The following is a 22,649-nucleotide window of genomic DNA, read 5'->3' as shown; positions in this document are numbered from 1 at the left end:
ACCTTTTTTACTTTACATACAACAATAGTTTAGTTATATATTATAGGCTTATAGAAAAAGACCTTCTAAAAATGTTAAAGTGTATTACTGGCACGCGAAACCTTAAATTAGAGTGAATAAATGAAGACTCGGCACACCACTTCTGAAAGGTTGCCGACCCCGGGTATATACCCTTACTTACAATACAAGAATAAGGGAACATTCAACGAAATATTGAAAAGTATTAAAGCAACAAATTTAAATCTATTTTTACACCACATACAGTTAGCCTATGGAGCTTACTGCCACAAGATACTATTGAGTCTAAGAACTCAGCAGGATTCAAAAAAGTTTCAGGACAGCAGACAATGGTTAAAAGAAAGAAAAGAGATACAAACCTGATACAACCTTCAGAGTAGCAGCCGTGTTAGTCTGTATCCGCAAAAAGAACAGGAGTACTTGTGGCACCTTAGAGACTAACAAATTTATTATTTATAATAATAATAACTTATGCTCTAATAAATTTGTTAGTCTCTAAGGTGCCACAAGTACTCCTGTTCTTTTTGCTGATACAACCTTGTTTCCATTTTAGTTTTAACTCAGCTGTGTTTTATTATGTTCCACTAGAGGGCTATCTGATCACCTGTATTCTTAGGCCTTGGCTACACTTGCAGCTGTACAGTGCTGTGAGTGAAACCTGTCTTCGTACAGCTGAGTAGGGAAAGTGCTGCAGTCTGTCCACATTGACAGCTGCCAGCGCACTGTCATGGCCACATTTGCAGCAATTGCAGCGCCACTGGGAGCGGTGCATTACGGGCAGCTATCCCACAGAGCACCTCTTCCCATTCTGGCGCTGTGGGTTGTGGGAAGGGGGCGTGGGTGCGGGGGATTCTGGGTCCTGTCCCAACGCCCCATGATGCATCGCTTCGCATCCCAGAAATCCCTTTGTTTCCATCCACCTTTGGCGCCATCTTTCAACGGTTTCTGTGCAGCGCGATCTGTCTGCGGGAAATGGAGTCCGAACTGCTGAGGCGTATGCTGATGAGTCGCCAGCACGTCATGTTTGGCTGTTCAAATATTCCTTAAGATCCAAAGTGACAGTGAGAGTGAGGAGTCCGATGATGCTATCGAGCTGCGTAACGCGTACGACACAAAATTGCTTGTGGCATTCACGGACATGCTCAGCACTGTGGAACGCCGCTTTTGGGCTCGGGAAACAAGCACTGAGTGGTGGGATCACATCATCATGGAAGTCTGGGATGACGAGCAGTGGCTGCAGAACTTTCGGATGAGAAAAGCCACTTTCATGGGACTGTGTGAGGAGCTCGCCCCCACCCTGCGGCGCAAGCACACGAGATTGAGAGCTGCCCTGCTGGTGGAAAAGCGGGTGGCTATTGCAATCTGGAAGCTGGCAACTCCAGACAGCTACCGGTCGGTCACAAACCAGTTTGGAGTGGGAAAGTCGACCATTGGAATCGTGTTGATGCAAGTTTGCAGGGCCATTAATCGCATCCTACTCAGAAGAACCGTGACTCTGGGTAACGCGCAGGACATAGTGGATGGCTTTGCACAAATGGGGTTCCCTAACTGTGGAGGGGCGATAGATGGGACACACATTCCTATTCTGGCACCACCCCACCTAGCATCCGAGTACGTTAATCGGAAGGGGTGTTTCTCTATGGTTCTCCAGGCGCTTGTGGATCACCGTGGGTGTTTCATTGACATTAACACAGGCTGGCCCGGAAAGGTGCATGACGCACGCATCTTTCAGAATACTTGGCTGTTCAGGAAGCTGCAGGCCGGGACTTTTTTCCCAGAACGGAAAATCACAGTAGGGGAAGTTGAAATGCCCATTGTGATCCCTTGGAGACCTCGCTTACCCATTAATGCCATGGCTCATGAATCCCTACACAGGGAGCCTTGACAGCAGCAAGGAACGGTTCAACTACAGGCTGAGCCGGTGCCGAATGACTTTGGAGTGTGCCTTTGGCCATTTAAAGGGCCACTGGCGATCTCTGTATGGGAAGCTGGACTTGGCTGAACACAGCATCCCTGTGGTTATATCTGTGTGCTGTGCCCTCCATAATATTTGTGAAGGGAAGGGTGAAAGCTTCACTCAGGCATGGACCTCCGAGGTTGAACACCTGGAGGCTGAATATGCACAGCCAGAGAGCAGGGCTATTACAGGGGCCCAGTGCGGGGCTACAAGGATTAGGGATGCCTTGAGGGAGCAATTTGAGGCTGAAAACCAGCAGTGATATCTGGTGCCCTGCACGGGAGTGAAGTACAGTAGTTCCAATCTTTAGGAATCAGTGTTTGCTAAGCAGACTTGCAGTGCCTATTTATTTCCTGGGCTAAGGAATCTTTTACTTTATGCATTAATAAAGAATGTTTTCAAAGCCAAAAAATCCATTTATTGAAAAGAAACACAACTGCTTTGGAATCAGAAAGGGCAAGGGGGTGGAGTGGGGAACAGTACAATCACAGGTTTGCGTATGTCCTATCTGGTGTGCTGTGCAGTGAGTGCTGCACTTCAGGATAGCTATATTGCATGGTGATGGGGGTTGAGTGCAGAGGGTACGGGTCGTGGTTTTCAGGGCTGGGTGGTGAAGATACTGGTGTTGGAGGCAGCTGGTGGCGTGAAGAACCCGGAAGTTGGGGAAAGTGGGTTGGAGGTAACAGTGCGGCACAAGGGAAAGAGTTTTGGGACAAGGGCTGTGGGGGGGGATGGCGTTTGCGTTTGCGGTACTGCTCCTTCTGCATGGCTGCGAGCTCCTGGATAGCGTCTGCTTGGCGCTCCAGGATGCTTATGAGCCAATCCGTGCTTTGCTGCCAGTGCACGGTGCTTTGCCGCCGGTGCGCTGCGTTTTCCTGGCGGATCCTGCTTTCTCTCTCCCTCCAGTTCTGTGCTTTTTCATTCTCTTTAATAGATTGCTGCATCACTTCTTGCAGCATGTCTTTGTTTTTTTGCGGTCTCTTCCTGAGTCTTTGCAGTCTCTGAGCAGGGGATAATACGGACGGCTGAGGTCTCAAGGTTGTTGCAGCTGTATAGGCAAAATGCAACATTTAACAGAGGCAGCATTGTTTATAGCAATGAGTAATGATTTCCCCCGCACTTAAGGAGGGCACACACAGGGTCTACACAATAGCATAATTTTCCCGTCCGAAACAGAGCACACATAATCCACGGGAGCCTCAAAATGGTGAGTAAGGGGGACTGATTGTTTCAGGGCTGCACTATCCTCTGGGTTTCTGTGCCTTGGGGAGAGCCAATAGCTGCAGGGGGCACCTACACTGAACACTGTCCCAACATTTTCCACAGGAGTTCGTCCTGGACGATATCTCGCTGCTGAGGGTACCTGGGAAGCAAGGGAGGGTCTTCTACTGCAATGTGGCTTCCGCCCTGGCCCATATGCAGCTTGCCTGTGTGCAGCAATCGTCCCCGCGCCCCTCGCGGCACAGTGGCGGGGACACGTTAGCCTGGCTGGGACAAGGATCATGGTGGCTCTCCCGATAAACCTGCGCAAGCGCATTGCACACATTCTGGATGAGACATTCGAAGAGATTACCGAGGCCGATTACCGCGATGTAATAAACCACATCAATGCACTATTCCGCATCTAGGCATGCATGCCTAACCCTCCTCTCCCAAAGACCCCACACCGAAAAAATTCCTTCCTGAAAAAAAACCCACTTACCGGGAACCTGCTCTTCTGTTTGTCCTCCACCAAGTACCAGCCGCTGCGACTGGCTACCTTCCTCCTGGCTCGAGAAGAGCTCCTGGCTGCATGCCTCCAGGGATTCCGGGGTGTCTCCATCCGCCCCACCATCCTCACTCCTGTTTTCCTCCTCCTCCTCCCACTCTGGCTCTGAAGTGTCCATGGTGGTGCTCAGAGTGGAGGTGGGGTTAACCCCAAGTATCGCATCCAGCTGTTTGTAGAATCGGCAGATTGCGGGGGGAGCACCCGAGCGGCCATTTGCGTCACGGGCTTTGCGGTAGGCACTCCACAGCTCCTTCACTTTAATCCTGCACTGCAGGGCGTCCCGGTCATGGCCCCTTTCCATCATGTCCTTTGATATCTTCCTGAAGGTATCGTAATTCCTGCGGCTGGAGCGCAGCTGGGACTGGACAGCTTCCTCCCCCCAAACACTGATGAGATCCAGCAACTCGCCATTGCTCCATGCTGGGGCTCGCTTGGTGCGTGGAGGCATGGTCACCTGGAAAGATTCGCTGATAGCACGCCACGCCACGCCTGGCTGAGCAAACAGGAAGGGGATTTTTTAAATTCCCAGGGAATTTTAAGGGAGGGTCACATGGTTGTTACCTGAGGCCAGAGCAGTAGAGTTTGAACTGATGACCAGAGTGGCTAGAACAGGCATTGTGGGATACTGCCGAATACTTCTGGAGGCCAGTCACAGCACATTGGGCAGCCACACTGGTGCCGCAGCGCTGCAGCGGCGGCACAATACACGCCGTTCCTCTCAGGGAGGTGGAGTACATACAGCGCTGCAACCACGGAGATACAGCGCTGCAAATGCCTTGCCAGTGTGGATGGGGAGTGAGTTACAGCGCTGGGGGCGGCTTTACAGTGCTGTAACTCGCAAGTGTAGCCAAAGCCTCACGTACAATGTTAGTACCTTGTAAGAGGTGGGTGAATTTCTTACTTTGTTTTCATAGGTAGAATATTGTTAATCTTGGCCCAAGTCGAAAGAAAGAGTTAATTATTACATGTATTCTTAATTTGAAATTGCTACTAAATATGTTCAAATTGTCCCATATAGTGCCACAACACAGAGCTTTTTAAAAGCAAAGCTTATCTAGCCCAAACCTGTGATCACAGACACAATTATAATTGTGTTATGTTTTTATTTTACTTTTTTTTTCAGTCACACTACAGCATCAGCTGGAGAGCCACCCCTAACTTTGAATCTCCTTTGGTGAATGAACCCCTTCACAGAACTCCAAAGATGTAATTATGTGGGTCAATGCAAATTTTCCAGTTGATTTAAGGGGGAATTGGAACTGGGCCCCAAGGGAGGTAAGCATCCCTCCCTTCTCTCACATCCATGTTGGTTGTTCTAAATCATACAGTAAAAGCTGTGTTATCCGGCACTTTACCAACTGGAAAGCTCTAGAAACCAGCATTTCTGATATCCATTAAAAGTCAAGTTGGTTTGGGTCCAGCAGGCTCCCTACCTGGCTCCATGTGGCTCCCCAGAAGTAGCAACATGTCCCTGCTGCTCCTAGACAGAGAAACGGCCACAGGGACTCCATGTGCTGCCCTGCCCCACCCCCTGGCTCCGCAGCTCCCATTGGCCTGGAACTGCAGCCAATGGGAGCTGCAAGGGCGGCGCCTGTGGGCGGAGGCAGCATGCAGAGCCGCCTGGCCACGCCTCCACCTCGGAGCCGCAGGGACATGTCGCCTCTTCCAGAGAGTCGCCCGAGGTGAGCACATCCCAGATCCGGCACCCCAAAACCCTCCTGTGCCCCAACACCCTGCCCTGAGACCCTCCCGCATCCAAACTCCCTCCCAGAGCCTGTGCCCTGCACCTCCTCCCGCACCCCAACCCCCAGTCTTGAGCCCCTCTCCTACACCCAAACTCCCTCCCTCCCTCCATTGGTAAGTATAAGTCTTAGTTAACTGGAATTTTTGACTTACTGGCACCCCCCATGCTCCCAACACGCTGAATGACAAAGCTTTTACTGTATTATGTTTCGTATTGTTTCTGCAGTAAATGTCATGAAATATTTCCTCACATCTGAAGCCAAGCCAGCTCTTTTACTCTCTGTTATCTCGTGAGTAATTCTGAAGCAAAAAACAAAATTTCTTCCTCAGGAGAAGAGCAGGAATAGAGAAGTTCTGTTTTAAGGTGCCACCAGACTCCTTGTTGTTTTTTCTCCAACAACAAACTTTAATTACAGGATAAAAATGCTGATAAGCCAAACTACCGGCCTTCGTAAGAGAAAAGACATTTCTTTCATTTAGAAAATGTAGGGACTTTTGCACCTGGACAAACCAGAAGGTGGTGAAAAGAACTTTTGAACAAAAATTATTTATTTGACTGGTAGTTTCCAGCATTCCCCCTGCTGATCAAATAAACTATTGTATGAACTTGACCTCTTGATTTTTGATTCTGCAATAAAGTCATAAACCTCTGTCATGTCATAGGTTGGTATTGTATTTAGGATCCTGGACTGGGACTCAGAAGATCTGGGTTCACTTAATCTGTGCGTCAGTTTCCCTCCCCTCTGTAAAAGGGGGATAATTGCACTTTCCTACCTCACAAGGGTATATTGAGTGAAGCACTCAAGTACTGCAGTAGTGAGGGACATGTAGCTAGAGAGAAGTATCAAATAACTTAGTCATGTAACAGTCAATTGTCTTGGGAACATTTGAGATGTCAAAATGGTCCAATCCTGTGTGCAGAATTTTCATTTACTTCATAATTGGGCCCAAAATCAGCATTATAAATTTCCTGCGGAATAAAATATAGATATAGAAGACTGACTAAGAAGTTTTTAAAAAATTGATATATTCCTCACCCTCATCCAATTTCTGGTCAGTCCACATTATTTTTCAGACTTTTGTTTTCTTCAGTCCTCTTTGCAGCCTGGCAAATGTCATGAAAGTTCACCAGGTTAAACTCAAGATCTATTCATCTGTATTTTGCCGTGATGATTTGGAGGAGGAGTGGAATTATATTAAAAAATTGGGATAGACAAATGTTGAATACAATTTTTCAAGATTAACCATCATGGTACTTCAGGATCAAACATTTTCTACCCTGTACTGATAACTCTTAAGCAAAGGTATTCAGAATCTTTCATATAGCACTCAAATAATATGGCTATTGGCTACTTACTGTGATGTCGTCATCCATGTTATTGGACAGTCAAATCACATGAATGGATAGTCAACATTCAAAAGCTTTAGCCTCCATTTAGGCTTTGTACTGGGAACATGAGAGAGAAGGAGTGGAGCACAGCATGGGAGTCTCTTCATCCAGCAAAAGTGGAGTTCAGATTGGGCAAAGCCACTGTTTCTCATGACAACTCAATATTAAGCTCTTTTGCATGTAGAGGACAGATGTCCAACCCCCCCAAAAAACCTTCGTAGCACTCCATCCTTTGTCATTTTCTACTCAAATCATTTTTAAAAAGAGGGGAGCAAATTTCTTGTTGTAGAATGTAAGCAAAAGCCTAATGGGAAGAAATTGTCTCAAGTAAAATTTTACTCCATTTTGCTTTATACTCCATTTTTGCTAGCTTTGAATTAGTAAGAAGAAATTGTAGTCTTGAATTAGTAAGAAGAAATTGTTCTGAGTTTATTCTTTACTGATTGAGTTAATGATTGTTTTTAGAAGGAAAGAAGTTTTATGGCTGTAATTGCCTTATTTACTGTTTGGTGTGAGTGAAGAATGTATGGTAATTAACTGAGAAAGGACAGCTAGGCCAGATGGTCAAGAAGGGAGTAGAGGAGTCGAGAGGCGCCAACTTTCATCTGGATGGCAGATTGATGACCCTAAAGCAAAGGCATACACCCCAAGGACAAGATAAAGAGTGAAGCAGGAGGGACGAGATAAGAAACAACTGCGGATAACTCCTAGTAACAACCCAAATAATGCTGATTGGAGCAACCTTGAACAGCTCCGATGTAACACAGCAAATTCCAGAGGCTTGTATGGGAACTTATTACTATAAAAGAAGAGTGTATTTGGCATATTGCCTTATCCCCTTTAAAAGATTCCGTGTGCTTCTTATAAGCATAACAAGGAGACTGGTAGTATACGTCCAGCCTACATCTGAAGTTGATGAGTTTAGAGATAGATAGCTAATTAAATAGTGTATACAGGTGTTCCCATTCTGGTCTCTTTAGCCATGTAAAATGTCCCTATGGGGAGCTGAATTTAAGGCATGTAGTCGGTTTGTTGATATGTGCTTAAAAAATAGGAAGGGGTTGATTGGAATCTTTGTTCCTTTTGATATGTTTGAGTGGAACTAGAGTTGACAAAGTACTGGAGTGACCTGTATTGGACAGAGAATTGCAAGGGTTTTCCCTGAATTGGAGGAATGTCTATCAGGATGCAGCTTACTTCCTGCATGATATTAAGGTGAACAACAACAAATCATATTGATTTCTTCCATCCTTAGTGCATTACATATGCTTCCCCATCTAACTGTTTGGTATGAAAGATAAAAACTTCCCCAAAGATTTCTTGTCATACAAAGGGGGCCAAATCCTGGAGTCCTTATTCAGACAAAGCTTTTCAGACTCAATGGGAAGAAGTAAGAACTGAATAAAATTTAAGAAAGAACTTCATCCATCATTTACCATGATCTCTTGATAAGAACCATGGAGTGCAATTCTGCTCTCAGTCTAGTTGTTCTGAATCTAATACTTGTCCATAGAAGGCAATGCATTTACTCCTGATTCACAGCAGCATAGCTGAGGAACAGAATCCTAATTTACTTATACCCCTCTCATCTATGTGCCTGCTGAGATCCATGGTGGGCTAGATTCTCTGCTGGTATATACTGGCATAGCTTCAGTGACTTTAGTGGATCCATGCCACTTTACACTAGCTGAAAGAGAGTACTAATACATATTGAGGCATTCATGTAGGAGGAGTGCAGATTGGTGGAATACTTTGTGAAACAATTTAAGTTGGCATGCCCATTTGCTAATTCTTGAGATCTCCACGGTTCTTTCTGAAACTACTTTTCCGTACACCAGTATCCCACTGCATGGGTGGAGGCAGAACCCCCATTGTGTGAAAAGCATTCTTACTAGACCACGGTCTTGTCAGCTTGGTTATTTGTATTCATTAGCTAACAATAGTTACTCTCTGATATTTGACAAAATACCAGAGAAGTGGTTTATTACATGCATAAATTCAAGAATCTTGGGCTGAACAGAGATTAGACTGCCAGTCACAGAGTGACTCTGGCATCTTGTTCCTATTTTGCTATTATAGTACTCAAGAATAGAAATATCTGTGATCTGAAAGGTCTGTATCAGAACCATTTCCAAATATTTGTGAACAGTGAAAAAAATCATAAACATCAATGAAAAATTCATGGGAAATTGGACATTTCTCACAAGTAACTTTTCCATGTAATATCTGTCATTGCCCAATGCACCCTTTTCTTTCCCTCTCATCTAAGTTGCATGCTAAAATTGATGATTTAACTGAATTGAGCAGGCCATGAATTCATTCCCTGAGGTGGCAGAGATTTAACTGAGAGCAGAGCCAGTCATGAACTATGCCACCTATTATAGTTTAGATTAGTTGTTCTTTTATAGTAATGTCTCTGAAAAATCTTAATATTTTATTAAAACAATCTGAGGGATTTAGCCACATAATCTTCCATTCATTTTAATGAAAAATATTTTTATTGTCTGTATTACTGTAGTACCTAGGAGCTGTTGTGCTAACTTCAAGGGAATAAGTAGCCCCAGAGAGTCAAAGGTGTTAATGTGGCCACGTCCCTATACAACACTAAACAGTTAAATATGGTTTCGAGTACTGAGACCTCTACTTGTTTAGTCCCTTGGCAAACATACTATTAAAAATCCTTTTAATCTTTTTATTAAAGATACAGAAAAGGGGCAGAACAATTAAAGCACTTGAAATAAAAAGTATTAAGGCTTTCATTTTAACAATATCCTTTATTTCCTTTTGCTGTCTGACAGCCTCTGAGATAGTAATAACTCTCCTTTTTGGGAGGAAAGAAGTTAGGTGAAGTGGGTGAAGCTGTTGTTAAAGTTCTATCCCATTCCCTTGAAAACAGAACTAAAGAAGCATGCACGCAGGGGGAGAGAAAAGAAGAGCAAAGATTGAAAACACAGATTCCGTCTCTGTCTCTTACTTGCAATCTCACTGCAGGAGAAACACAGGCCCAGCGCACAGTCTGATCAGTCACTCAGAGACCTGGCAAACTCGCACCAGCAGTGGGCTGTTTAGGGCATTGCTTTAATTGACCTTTGTGGTCACAGGACTACAATAGTATTGCAAAATATATAGTCATGGCTGGCTGAGCCAGGTGCTTATTAGACAGAAGGCAAAAGGAAAGAGTAAGAATAACGCGTGGAAGGAAAAGGAAACGCCTGGAAAGGGTGTGCGTGACAAGGTCTTATATTCTAGGTGGTGTTTGGGATTTAGCTGGATCTAGTGGAGGTGGTGATGTCATCTGGGTTCCTCCTTCTGGCCTGGTCTGGTCAGGACATGTCTCAGGATCAGAACAACAAAGGTCCAATAGTGTCACAGTTGATCCTGGGGTCCCAGGAGTTGGTGGGGGTGGCAGCCGTGATGGTGAAGCTTGCTCCTTCTTAGTCCACCTGTCTTCCAGCCAGCCAGCATTTGATCTTCCGCTGAACATAGGTGCCAACTTTCCCTCTATGCAGGGGGTGCTCGACCCCCCCACCTCCACCCCAGGTCCCACCCCCACTCCCACTCCACTCAACCCCCCGCCCTTGCCCCGCCTCTTCCCGGCCCTGCCCCCCACTTCACCCCTTCCTCCAAGATCTCACCTCTGCCCCACCTCGTCCTGCCCCTGCTCTACCCCCACCCTGCCTCTTCCCCACCTTTTTCCGCCCCGTCCCTTGAATGCGCCCCATCCCCACTTCTCCCTCTCCCTCCAGGAGCTGACCTGCACACCGCGAAACAGCTGTTTGCAGCAGGCAGGAGGTGCTGGGAGGGGGAGGGAAGGGGAGGAGTGATCATCGGGGCCACCGGTGGGGGAGAGGTGCTGGGTGGTGGAGGGAGATGGGGGAGTTTGGCTGCCGGTGGGTGCTAAGCACCCGCTAATTTTTCTCCATGGGTGCTCCAGCCCTATGCCCCCGAAGCCTTTTTTTTAAGGACCCCAAAAGGAAGTGATGGGTGGAATAGTCCATCCTTTCATTACTGTGTTCACCAATTAGGCCTAATTTTTGACACACCAATTTTGATCGATTGATTTCTGGTCTCACACTTCTCTTGTTTACAGGCATAATTTCAAACAAGAAGGCCTACTACTATCACTCAAGGACTCTGTTGGACTAATTCCATCTGTTTGTCTCCCTTTTGTACTTTTCCCCCATCAACATTTATTGTTATAGGTGACTGGAAAATTTTATAAACTTTTATCTACCTTCCCACTGTTGAGCTCACAGTTCGGGTAGGCCTGTTAGACCCCCATTATTACAACTAAGCGCTAATCATGGACCCCATTATGTTAGGTGCTGTACAAATATGAGGCTAAATACCTAGACTGTTTGAAAAATCCCACCAAACTATCAGGGGGCATATGTATAGATAGTACTTTATTTGTAAGTGTGTGTGTTTCATCTGAAAAGTCAACTTACATTATCTACAGAGTTAATTGTAGCTTCTCCAACGTATTAGATTTAAAAATACCCATAATTCTAATACTGAAGAGGGTGGAAGGGAGTGGACCTGCCTAAATGACCCTTAACATTCCATTAAGCAGATGTTTTAGATTAAATGTGTCATCGGACCATGCCAAAGATGGTGTCACTCAGATATTTGCTGCGTAGGACATAAAGAACAGTTAAGCCAGGGATGGGCAAACTTTTTGACCCGAGCGCCACATCGGGGTTGTGCAACTGTATGGAGGGCTGGGTAGGGAAGGCTGTGCCTCCCCAAACCGCCTGCCCTCCCATCCGCCCCCTCCCACTTCCCGCCCCCTGACTGCCCCCCTCAGAACCCGCAACCCATCTAAACCCCCTGCTCCTTGTCCTCTGACTACCCCCTCCTGGGATCCCTGTCCCCTATCCACACCCCCACCCCCAGACAGCCCCCCTGGGACTCCCACCCCCTATCCAGGTGCCCTCTGATCCTCGTCCCCTGACCACCCCCTCCCAGGACCCCCCGCCCCAACTGCCCCCTGGGATCCCACCCCCTTATCCAACCCCCCTGCTCCCTGTCCCTGACTGCCCTCCCGACCCCTATCTACATCCCTGCCCCCTGATAGGCCCCCCAGGACCCTCACTCCCAACCCTCCCTGTTCCCCATCCCCTGACCTCCCCTCCAGAACCTCTGCCCCATCCAACTGCCCCCTCCCTCCTGATTGCTCCCCAGGATCCCCCGCTCCCTTACACAACCCCCCCGCTCCCCGCCCCCTTACTAGCAGCAGGAGCTCGTAGCCGCGACACCCAGCCAGAGCCAGCTGTGCTCCCAACACTGCCCAGTGGGAGCGGCGGGCCAGAGCGCGGCCTGCACAGCGGCATGGCTGCGGGAGAAGGGTGATAGCAGGGGAGAGGCTGGGGACTAGGCTCCCCGGCCGGGAGCTCAGGGGCCGGGCAGGACGGTCCCGCGGGCTGGATGTGGCCCGCAGGCCATAGTTTGCCCACGTCTGAGTTAAGCACTATTAAATATGACTGCTTTCTTCAGAGAGCTGACCTGAAGTAGTAATTTGCTTCATTTCTCAGAAAGAGGATATTATCCTTTTCCAGGTTATCAGATAGTTAAAGTCTACCTTTCCAGGGTGGATATTAGTCAATTAACCAGCACCCAAATTCTTAGGACAGCAGAACAGACATTGCAGGAGTCATAAAGCAACATAGAGATTTTAAAAATAATTTGTTTTATTGTCTTGCATGGCTAAAATTAGCCCTGCAAAAATGAAGACTCTTTTTAAAAGGGTTCAGTTTAGAGTTTAGATTTAAATTCATTGGACCAAATCCATTCCTGGTACTACTGAATTGAATTAATCTCCATTGAATTTGGCAGTTGGTATGCTTTAATTTAGAAAATATTATCTGAGTTTTTGCAAATAAGAATAAACTTTATTTTAAATAAATTTTCCTTAAAATCAGTAACCCCCACAATGGGAAAAAATTTTAGGACTACCTGAAATAGTTAGTAATCCTGATGAGGAACCATTTTACCCGATTTCTCAACTATAATCTGTTCTTTGGCTAACATTCATTAAGTATCTCCTTCAGAAGGGTTGTTTCTCCATGCATCTTAGCTCCCATATGTCTTCTGTTTTGCATTTTATTTTGAAATGTGTAATAAATAAAATGAATTTTTTTTTAAACCAAAGCATTGATGGTGCCATTATAACTCATTTGCCTTTCAATATAACCATCTTATTCACTATGGAACAGCCCAGGATCTGTAATTTGCATGAAAATAATCCCCTTTGTCTTTTCCTCATCACATACAACCCAAAGTATTTATCTCCCTTCCAAAAAATTTCCATGAGTTGTGTTGCTCATGAATGCATTTAATTGATCAAAATAGCCCTGGCATAATGCCACCCTTACTATTATGTATAATAAAAGCCCCAAAGCCTCATTAACTGACCCTGCTTCACCAAAGAAACACAAATGACATGGCAAAGTAAAAGAATTTCCCAGCAATAACAGGAGAGGACAAGAAAGCAAATGAAGAATGGGGCTTTTCATTAACTTTGTTTTAAACTGTTATAACAGTATCCAATAGTCACACTGTAAAAATGCTAGCAGCAGTTAATGAGTTGCATGAAACCATAATGAAATGCCCAAATAGTACAGATTCACCCTGCCTTTTTCACTAGGTCTGGGCACAGAAAGGAAATAAAACACAAGTAAAGCGTTGGGGCCCAGTTCTGTATTCACTGGGCTCTTGAGATTTCAGCTGAAGTCAATGGAAGTTATAGAAGGTTAAGATGGTCGTTTAGCTCTAACTAGATCCCACAAAACCCCAGACTGTGAATAAAATAGATTATACTCTGCCAGAATCAGGGCAAAATTCTGCACTCACACACACTGATTATTTTGCTTCCAAGGTGTCAAATGAGAACACATCCTATGTATTTGGATATACTGTGCCAAATCTGGCTATTGCATGGCAGTGAGTTCTAAATACGGGCAAAGATACGTTTGATTTCAAGTGATGTGATGGAAAATCTGAGTATAATGGATTTTTTTAAGTGGAGTATAATGGATTATTTTTAAAAAATCCTCTTTTAATGTTTGTATACTCTTAACTACAGGCTGGATCCTTAACTGTATTGTGTACCCGCTCAATACAGTGGTTGGGAAAATGACTATGAACCACCTTTACTCCTCTTTTGATCTTGGAGTTAGATAGAGGCCAAACCACATCCAGGTACACATTAAAGCCATGGTGGATCAATTCAAAATCAGTGATTTAAATCTTTGATTTCAAATCGTGATTTAAACCAACAAGCAGGAAACCTTGAACTAAATAATCAAATTTAATTGTGTTTTGCATTTATACTTTGTAGTTATTTTCCTAAAGAAAGGTTAATTCTCATTGGTTCATTGGTAACCAATAATACATGTTGACTGGCAACTAAATATAGCCTTTATGCTAAATTTGGTGCTTCTTTTTGCTAAGCAGGAAGATACACTATATCTATATACATTTATTTAAGCAATTATAGAGCTTAACGTAGATTTATTCAGATTCTTAATTTTTCTCTTTTCTATTATGTTAGGAAATGGTGGATAATGCATTTCATATTTACTAGATGGCGATTAACTTACTTGCAATTTGTGTCAAGCTCTATTTTAATGAAAATTCAAATTCAATTACAGTGCATAAAAACAGCATTTAATTTTTTATTAAACAAAACTACTTTAACTGTGCTAAATACATACAAGAAAAAGTTTATGAAATCATGTTTTGCATTTAAAACTAACTGATATATTAAACAAAGGAAGTAGTATCTGTAGTTAGTGAATTGAATTGTTTCTGGTCATCTTGTCAAGATTTTAAAATTAGTAGATCTCATCCATTCGCATCTAGTTTTTATTCAAAGATTGGAAAAGGAAAACAAGCTTTCCTGTGTTTTCAATTCCCAGGAAGTTTCTTAACTCTGAATGATCTAGTCACTGAACTGAACTAGTTGAATAAATTGAAATGAAGAAAATATGCTTTTTGCACCTACAGAAGAAGTGTCAGCTGTCAAAAACTGGTTTAGTACTTGAGTAGACTCTGATTCCAGGTGCTTAGCCAACAACTTCCACCAGTTCAGTGGTTTAATTTTGAAACTTGGCTGAAAACAAGTACCATTTAATATTTTTAAATTTTAATTTAAATTATGTTAATAGATTATTAGTTTAGGCCTTATCATAGGTTATCTATTCCAAAATTAATTTTAAATAGATTTATTTTTTTAAAACTCCAATTTAAATATATTTTTTAAATCAGTTTTTATCCACCTTGACTAGAGCAGTCACAGGGCTGCTCTAATTTATGCTGATTGAAACAGTATTGCACTCTGACAGACCCCAGAAGGCTTCCCACACTGACAACACTGGCGTTGCACCAGCCAAGTTTCCCTTATAGAGGGAGAATCTTCAGTTGTCTCATTAAGGCAACTTTAAGTCCCCATTTGCACTGCTGAAGCAGCACAGAGGGAATTGGAGCAGGACCAAGAATCTGGCCCTCGAATTATCTGCCTTACAATATCCAAATTTGGCATTGTACCCTGCAGACATGCTATGTGCCACTCCAAGCAGAATACTGAAGAGATCTGCTACACAGCTAGACCTATATTTTCCCATTCAAACACTTCCAGAATAAAAGAATGCCTAATAAAGGAGGCACATCTACAAGGTACATCTATCGTTGACTTCACAGAGAAAGGAGGAAATGTTTCAATGACACAGAGGGTACAAATAAAGGAGCCAAATCCTGAAGTCCTTATTTCTTATTCATTTATTTCTCAAGTAGAATTCCCATGACCCCATGGGAGTTTTGCCTGAGTAAAGAGTGATTAAGAAATAAATAAGGGCTTCAAGATGTGTCCCAGTATTAATGCTAATATTAACAGGAAGCGTCTGTTGGTGAGTTGTGTTTGTGTGTTTTTGTGTAACAATAGGGGGCCTGGTCCTCAGCTGGTGTCAAGTGGGATTGCACACTGACTTTTAATAATGCCACCTCGCTCTTATAAAACCCAGCACTTTTCATCAGTAGATCTTAAAGTGCTTTACAAAGAAACTCAGTATAATTTTGCTTATTTTACAGATGGGGAAACTAAGGCAGAGGGAGGTGAAGTGATTTGCCCAAAGCCTCCCAGCAGGCCAGTGTCAGAGCCAGGAAAAGAACCCAGCTCACCTGAGTCCCTTCCCGGTGGTCTATCCACTAGAACACGCTGTCTACCAGGTGAGGATTTGACCCGTGGTATCTGTTGGCTTCATGCATCTCAGACACAAAGAAAAAAATCTATTTTCAGTAAATAACTAGAATGTATGATTTAACCTCACTGTAGTGCTGGAAAATGTTTCCTTTGAGTTCTTAAATGCTTTTCTGCTAATTTAATATTACTTTTTATGAACCAAAATGCACACCAAAGACATAGTGTGCAATCCGTCCATTGCATATCAGAAAGCAGCATGTATTACTTAACATTCCCTTATGAATGCTACACATGCAACTATTTCCATTCAACAGCAACTCCCTCTGCTTCCCTGCAGACAGTGACCTAAAGTGATTCATTCATATGGTTAAAATTTATTTTTGGTGGGATGCTGGATTTATAAAGACAGAAATCTGGAAATGTTTTCCAGTTTCCTCTTGCTGAATACGAAAGCTTAGCCCACGAAAGCTTATGCCCAAATAAATTTGTTAGTCTCTAAGGTGCCACTAGTACTCCTTGTTGTTTTTGTTTTTGCTAGACACTGTTATTCCATTTTTCTACAGTGTCATTAGAAGGAGGTGGTAGCTAAGGGAAGCAGCTGGGAACATAGGGAAGTCACTCTGAACTCTACATTTCAGTCTTCCTTCAGCTGTGGAGGTTACATCCACTACAGAGCTATTTTCTTCCAACAGAAGCAAATTGGTATGTGGATTTTTCTGTTTGTTTATGTTAACTGTCTTGAGCTAATGCGTTTTCCAGCAATATGATTCCTGAAGACAAACAAGCAACATGAGATAACACCCGCTTACTAAAAGGGTTTCTTTGAAGAAAGGGCTTGATTCTCATTTACACTAAGGTTAGCTTTGCACTACTCTGGCAGCATCAAGGTATCTGAAAGTGGGAATGAGTTACATTTTTAATAGCTTTCTACTAAAGTGCATTTACACCCACTTTAAGTTCCAGAGTGCCAGAGTGGTGCAACGTAACCTTAATGTAAACAAGAATCTGGATCAGTCTCTCTGTCTCTCTCTGGGTGCTTTGTGTTTTGACTTCAATGAGATAAATTGTTTAGGGATTGCACAAATTTGCTACATCTCTAAACCAATTCCAGTCTCACTGGAAATAAGCATATGGGGTCTGACCCAAAGCTCCCTGAAGTGAACAGAATCTTTCCACTGACAGTATGAGTCTGATCCACAGCTTTATTGAAGACGTAATTCTAGAAAAGAAATCAAGAATCCTCATGAGCTCAGGTAATCGATTAATAAGATCATTCCATAAATCAGAATTGAGAAGTAATTCGTAATGAGCAAAGTCTTGTCCTGCTCTGGTGAAGTGACCAAGAAAGTGCGTGTATCTGGGTAGCAGACAGTGGAGGACAATGCAGACTTGTGCCTGTTAGTGTCATTATACAGTAGTACAGGATAGGATTCAGTTCTATATTTGCAATAACCACAGAATTGTCAGGTGTAGCTTTTCTAAGTGAAATCTAATAAAAACAAAAATTTCACAAAATCAATTATATATATATATATTTATATATCTAACTTAAACTCCTTCTAGAATCCTATTAACTGAATCTCTGAACTAACCATGTACTCCTGTTCTTTTTGAACTAACCATGTAAACAAAAGAAACAGGAAGCTTTATAAACTCTGTACAGGAGAATTTACTGTTTAAATAAAAAGAAGTTATCTTGTTGAATAATTTTTGAAAATTATTACAGTAGTTTACATCTTTTAGGGGAGAAGAGAGAGAGATCATCAGGCTAAAGGAAGAAAATGGACATACCAAATTTGGAAAACTGTAGAACATTGTCTAAACTCCATAGGTCAAATCCTGCAGGCTGGACTCAGCCCTTAGGTTTCAATGAGGTTGTTCATGCTTAAATTTATGCATATGCTTACATACCTTGCTAAATAAAGGCTTGAGAATTCACAGAAATGTAGGAATAGAATGCACCTTGAGAGGTCATCTAGTACTCTAGTCCATCTCCCCTGCACTGAGGTAGGATTAAGTATACCTGGACCGTTGTAATCATGTAATCATTTGCTCAGGATTTAAACTACTTTGATTATCTATCTTCATTATTGTTTCACCTGCTTTGGAATAGGAGGTGTAAGCCTCTGATAACCTGCTCCAAATCTATCTACACAACTGTAAAACTTCACCTAATTCCCCCTCCTCCACGTAAGCCAGGGAAGGGCAGACAGGGCACAGCTCCTGTCAAAGTTACTGTCAGCATGTGAGAGAGAACAGGGAGTGAGGGAGCTGCCTGCAGGAGATTTGAATCCTGGAGCAGGCTTACTAAATGAGCCAGCCAGAGACACCGGGTGCAGGGAAGAAACCTCTAGGACTGTGGCCCCCCTACAGGGTGCTGAGAAACATTTGGGGGGGGAAGCGGCAGTGCCCAGGCCAGCCCCACTCTGCCCCCAGCTCTGCTCCAGTCCCGCCCTCAGCTCTGCACCCAGGCACTACCCTGGCTGCTGGCCCCCACCACAGCCCAGCCATGGCTCTTCTTCCAATCCCACCCCTAGCCTTGGCCCCCAGCCAGGGCTCCGCTCCCGGGCCCGTTCGCGGCCCAGCCCCAGCCCCACCCCCAGCCTTGGGACCCTTACCAAGTCCATCCCGGCTCTGAGATGGGGCACTGGATGGGGTATGGAGGGCGCAACCCTCAAAGTTTGGAGACCACTGCTCTAGGAGTTGAAGGAATTCTGCAGGGAAAGGGACTGACTGGGAGAAGGTCCAAGGGAGTCAGCTTGAGCAGGGAAGCTAGTGCTGGATACAGACTGGGACAGATTTCTGGGAATTCTATGAGTGATTAGAGAAATTCTTTTTTTGTTGGGTTGATTTTTTGGAGCTTTGTGAATAAAGAAAACCAGGGCCAGCTCTGGCTTTTTGGCCGCCCCAAGCGAAAAAAAAAACGGGGCGGCCAGAACGGCAAAGCAAAAAAAAAACCCGCGGCGCAGCCGGGGCGGGGGGGCAGGGGGGCCGGCTGGGGGGGGGAGGGGTTGGGAGCGGGCGGGAGAGAGAGAGAGAAGGGGGCGGCCAGGGCTACAGCAGGGGCGCTGCCACGCGGCCCCTCCTGCTGCGCCGCCTCCTGCCGCCTGCCGGGAGGGCTCCGCTCCCGTCGGCGGGGAGGGAAGGAAGAGGACTGCCCTGCAGGGCACTCCCGTCCTCCGTGCCGCCGTCCCCTACAGGGCGGCCAGAGTGGAACAAGAACTAACAAAAACAAAAAAAAGCGGCCATGCCGCCCTAGGATTGGGCAGAATGCTGCCTCCAACAATCTGCACTTGCTCAGCTGGTGGCTGGAGCCGGCTCTGAAGAAAACCAGACCCCCAAGAAGGCCTGTGATTGAAAGGAGAAAGACTGTGTAGGGTTTGTTTAAGGAGCCCTGACGAAGAAGAAAACAGAGGTGGGGCACTGCAGAGGCTCCCCTGGACATGAAGGGGCACTCAGGTGGTGGCCACCCTAATACACCTGGCACCTGAGCAGGGAATCTTACCATCCCCTTCTTCGGGGACATTGGAGGAAGTCTTGTGATTAATGATACAGCAGCAACAGGCAGACAAGGAGCAAAATCATCTGCTCCAGGAAGCCTTACTAGCCACCCAGCAGCGCACGCAGGAGGCCTAACTGGCTGAACAGGAACAGAATTGGCAGTTCCAGGCCAAGGTGGCCAGGCTGCTTGTGCTAAGTTTGCTGGGTGCTCCTACAAGGGTGTTCCCTGCTGAGGCTCTCCCAGGACCCACCCTAACCAAGCTAACTCTACTGACCCGGGAGCTTTCCTGACAGCTGAGCAGGTGACAGCTACCACTGGCTGGGAGAGGAGCCCCCCCCCCCCAACCCTTTAGCTACATGGGGAGGCTAGGGTTGCCAACTTTCTAATCGCACAAAACCGAACACCCTAGCCCCTACCTGCCCCTTCCCAGAGGTCCTGCCCCCCACTCACTACATTTCCCCCTCCCTTGGTGGCTCGCTTGATGCTCTCCACCACTCTCACTCACTTTCACTGGGCTGGGGATGGGGGTTGAGGTGCAGGTGCACCCTCACTCCTCTGCCCTCTCCCCCAGCGCCTCCTGACATCGCAAAACATCTGATCCACGGTTGGCGCTGAGAGGGAGGGGAAGGTGTTGATCGGCAGGGCCCGCCGGTGGGCAGGAGGTGCTGAGGGAGGGGGAAGTTCTTGTAGGGGGAGCTCCTCCTCGCCCCATCCGCCTGCCACTTGCCTCCCCATTCACCTCCTCACCCCGCTCGCTCACCCGCCTCACCTCCCCGACCCCTCCCCAAAGCACGGGGCCCAGGACAGTTGCCCCAATTCACTGTACCCAAGGGACGGCTCTGCCTCTGGTGGCTCCCAGTCAGCAGTCAGCTGGGGGACTAAGGGAGGCTTCCTGCCTGTTCCGACTCCACGCTGTGTCCCGGAAACAGCCAGGAGGTCTGGCTCCTAGGCAGAGGCATGGCAGCTGGCTCTGCATGCTGCTCTCGCCCTCAGGCACCGCTCCCGCAGCTCCTATTGGCTGCGGTTCCTGGCCAATGGGAGTGCAGAGCCAGTGCTCAGGGTGGGGGCAGCGTGCAGAGTCCCGTAGCCTCCCCCACTCCCGTCTAGGAGCAAGACCTGCTGGCCGCTTCTGGGGCGCAGTGCGGAGCCAGGACAGGTAGGGACTAGCCTGCCTTAGCTCTGAAGCACCGCTGACTGGACTTTTAATGGCCCGGTCGGCGGTGCTGACCAGAGTCGCCAGTGTCCCTTTTCAACTGGGTGTTCCGGTTGAAAACCGGATACCTGATCTCCCTAGGGGAGGCCTAAGCTACTTTCAAGGCCCTGAGTACAGATGAAGCCCAATCTTACTTTACTCTGAAGGTGGCCATATTGGATTAGCTTGGATTCATTCCAGAAATCTATTATAGGAAGTTTCATGAGGAACCATTTCTAAAAGGAGGCTGTCGCCCAATGGCTCTGCAACTTGGCCACTCGCTGGCTGACCCCTGAAACTAAGACCATGGGTGACCTGATGGATAGTATTGGTTTTGAACAACATTTAAAAATTCTCCCCATAGCAGTACAAGCCTAGGTTTATCAGTTCTGCCCATTAACCATCCCAGAGGCTGTAGAAACAACAGAGAGGTTTCTAGAGGTGGAAGCTTCAGGAATTAGAATAATTCCTCCTAACTCTCCCCCCCAGCCCGCAGTAACTCAAGGGTTGTTGGCACTGCTCCAGGTTTCGGCACCCCAGGAATGAGGAGGTGCCCTTGGTACTGGGCCCCCTCAAGGGAGAGAATCTCTACCTTCCTAGAGATCTCCAGTCAGAGGCACTTTGAGACCCCAGGATCCAAGCGGGCCTTTGTTGACCATTCAAGAGGGGCCGATCATATGTTATTGCTTTAGGCATTTGGGACATAGGCAGTGAGAGTGTCCCATGATGGAGTGTGACTATCTAGAGTGTCACTTTGGCAGGTAGGGTAAGACCTCAAATCTGCCAGCGAGGGATGCCATAAGACTCTTCCTGGTTCCCATCCAGATAGAACCACACTGGGACCTGGGAGCAGTATTGTCCTAGAAGTTCCACAATCAGGAACATCCTATCCTGTAGGAGTAGGAAACTCCTGGACCATGAAAAGTGGTATTGGTCATCCAGAAGGAATGCTGGGCAGTGAAGCCCGGCACTACTATCTGCATTGGACTCCCTTTTTCCTTGTCACTGACCAAGCGGTGCTCTGATGGCTCCAGATGATGAGAGATTCAAATGCCTGGGTTACCCATTGGTACCCTGCCCTTTTGTTTTCCTGGACAGCATTGTCCCGGCAAGAACCACCAGACTGCAGACCTTCTGTCCAGGACAGACAAAGATGGCGAGCCATGTAGTGAGTGCTCTGTCAGGCCACTCAGAGTGGTGAGGGGTATGGGAGAGCAAAGGGAGTGAGGGAGCCTGCCTGACTTGAAGAACTAGAGCAGGCTTGCTAAACCAGAGACACCTGGTGCAGCAAAGGAGCCTCAGGCAACTGGTTCCTTACAAGAACTGAAGCAGTTGGGGTGGGAGGGGGACTGCAGATTCTTGGGGACTCTGGGAGTGATTAGAGAAATGCCTTTTTGGTTTGGATTTTTTTTTTTTTTTTGAGCTTTGTAAATAAAGAAAGCCAGACCCCCACAAGGGCTGTGATTGAAGGAGAAAAACAAACCCCACGTAGTCTCAGGAGCCCTGAAGAATCAGGTACAGGGCACTGCAGAGGCACCCTGGACTCATGGGGATGCTTGGTGGTGGCCACACTATTACACAGTGCTTAAAGTGGGGGAAGGGAAGTGCTTGCAATGGGTCAAAGACCCTGCTGAAGGGTGTACTTTAAGCATTATCTTACTAAAGCTGCTGCTCTGAAGTTGAGAGATTCCCTGTCCATCACCCCACACACACCTTTTTCAGACCACTTTAAGCACCAGTTACTGTAGCTTTGCGGCTTCTATAACCAGCATGGAGTGGGCTCTACTGTCATTCTTTGGCCTGAGAGATCGGATTCCTTCCCTCCTCCTCTTCAAGCTTGGCACAGCAGCAGAGAGGATTTGGTCCTGAAAGGCTGAATT

General features: G+C 46.0%; 1 protein-coding gene across 3 annotated transcripts in view; it reads left to right on the top strand.

Annotated features, from left to right (window-relative positions):
* Positions 1-22,649, top strand: part of GPR1 (G protein-coupled receptor 1) — a 45,543-nt gene that overhangs the window by 3,902 nt on the left and 18,992 nt on the right. For all 3 annotated transcript variants that reach the window (XM_034786481.1, XM_034786483.1, XM_034786480.1), the window contains exons 2-4: positions 4,867-5,018; positions 15,964-16,101; positions 16,639-16,777. The gene's annotated coding sequence lies outside the window, so the exon portion shown is untranslated. The remainder of the gene's footprint in view (positions 1-4,866; positions 5,019-15,963; positions 16,102-16,638; positions 16,778-22,649) is intronic.

This window comes from Trachemys scripta, chromosome 11 (assembly GCF_013100865.1).
Source record: "Trachemys scripta elegans isolate TJP31775 chromosome 11, CAS_Tse_1.0, whole genome shotgun sequence".
In the NCBI taxonomy this organism is placed as follows: Eukaryota; Metazoa; Chordata; order Testudines; family Emydidae; genus Trachemys; species Trachemys scripta.
Note: the sequence above shows the minus strand (reverse complement) of the source record. Positions and strands in the feature narration are given on the sequence as shown.